This window comes from Mastomys coucha, unplaced genomic scaffold (genome assembly GCF_008632895.1).
Source record: "Mastomys coucha isolate ucsf_1 unplaced genomic scaffold, UCSF_Mcou_1 pScaffold12, whole genome shotgun sequence".
Taxonomy (NCBI): Eukaryota; Metazoa; Chordata; class Mammalia; order Rodentia; family Muridae; genus Mastomys; species Mastomys coucha.
The window spans coordinates 60360144-60362089 of record NW_022196894.1 but is presented as its reverse complement, the minus strand read 5'-3'; positions in this window follow the sequence as shown (position 1 = coordinate 60362089).

Below are 1946 nucleotides of genomic sequence, written 5' to 3'. Positions count from 1 at the left end.
ATTTGCTGATGATATGATAGTATACTTAAGTGACCCCAAAAATTCCACCAGAGAGCTCCTAAACCTATTAAACACCTTCAGCAAAGTAGCTGGATATAAAATTAACTCAAGCAAATCAGTGGCCTTTCTCTATACAAAGGATAAACAGGTAGAGAAAGAAATTAGGGAAACAACACCCTTCACAATAGTTACAAATAATATAAAATACATTGGTGTAATTCTAACTAAGCAAGTAAAAGATCTGTTGACAAGAACTTCAAGTCTCTGAAAAAGGAAATTGAAGATCTCAGAAGATGGAAAGATCTCCCATGTTCGTGGATTGGCAGGATTAATACAGTAAAAGTGACCATCTCGCTGAAGGCAATCTACACATTCAATGCAATCCCCATCAAAATTCAAACTCAATTCTTCACAGACTTAGAAAGAGCAATTTGCAAATTCATCTGGAATAACAAAAAACCCAGGATAGCCAAAACTATCCTCAACAATAAAGGAACCTCTCGTGGAATCACCATCCTGAACCTTAAGCTGTACTACAGAGCAATTGTGATAAAAACTGCATGGTGTTGGTACAGTGACAGGCAGGTAGATCAATGGAACAAAACTGAAGACCCAGAAATGAACCCACGCACATATGATCACTTGATCTTTGACAAAGGAGCTAAAACCATAAAGTGGAAAAAAGACAGCATTTTCAACAAATGGTGCTGGCTCAACTGGCGGTTAACATGTAGAAAAATGCAAATCGATCCATTCCTTTCTCCTTGCACAAAGCTCAAGTCCAAGTGGATCAGGGACCTCCACATCAAAGCAGATACATTAAACCAATAGAAGAGAAAGTGGGGAAAAACCTCAAGAAAATAGGCACAGGGGAAAATTTCCTGAAGAGAATGCCAATAGCTTCTGCTCTAAGATCAAGAATTGACAAATGGGACCTCATAAAGTTGCAAAGCTTCTGGTAAGGCAAAAGACACTGTCAATAGGACAAAACAGCAACCAACAAATTGGGAAAAGATCTTTACCAACCCTATATCTGATAGAGGGCTAATATCCAAGGTATACAAAGAACTCAAGAAGTTAGACTCCAGAGAAGCAAATAATCCTATTAAAAAATGGGGTACAGAGCTAAACAAAGAATTCTCAACTGAGGAACACCGAATGGCTGAGAAGCACCTAAAGAAATGTTCGACATCCTTGGTCATCAGGGAAATGCAAATAAAAACAACCCTGAGATTCCACCTCACACCAGTCAGAATGGCTAGGATAAAAAACTCAGGTGACAGCAGATGCTGGAGAGGTTTGTGGAGAAAGAGGAACATTACTTCATTGCTGGTGGGATTGCAAGCTGGTACAACCACTCTGGAAATCAGTTTGGCAGTTCCTCTGGAAATTGAACATAATTCTACCAGAGGACCCAGCTATACCACTCCTGGACATATACCCAGAAGATGATCCAACATGTAATAAGGGCATATGCTCCACCATATTCATAGCAGCCTTATTTATAATAGCCAGAAACTGGAAACAACCCAGATGTCCCTCAACAGTGGAATGGACACAGAAATTGCAGTACATCTACAAAATGGAGTACTACTCAGCTATTAAAAACAATGAAATTATAAAATTCTTAAGGAAATGGATGGATCTGGAGAATATCATCCTGAGTGAGGTAACCCAATCACAAAAGAACATACATGGTATGCACTCTGATAAGTGGTTATTAGCCCAGAAGTTTGGAATACACAAAGTACAATCCACAAACCACAAGAAACTCAAGAAGAAGGGAAACCAAAATGTGGACACTTCATTCCTTCTTAAAACAAGGGACAAAAACCCACGGAAGGATTACCCATGAAGAGATTAACTATGGAGCAGAGACTGAAGGAAGGGCACTCCAGCCTGATATAGCTGTCTCCTGAGAGGCTCTGACAGTACCTGACTAATAC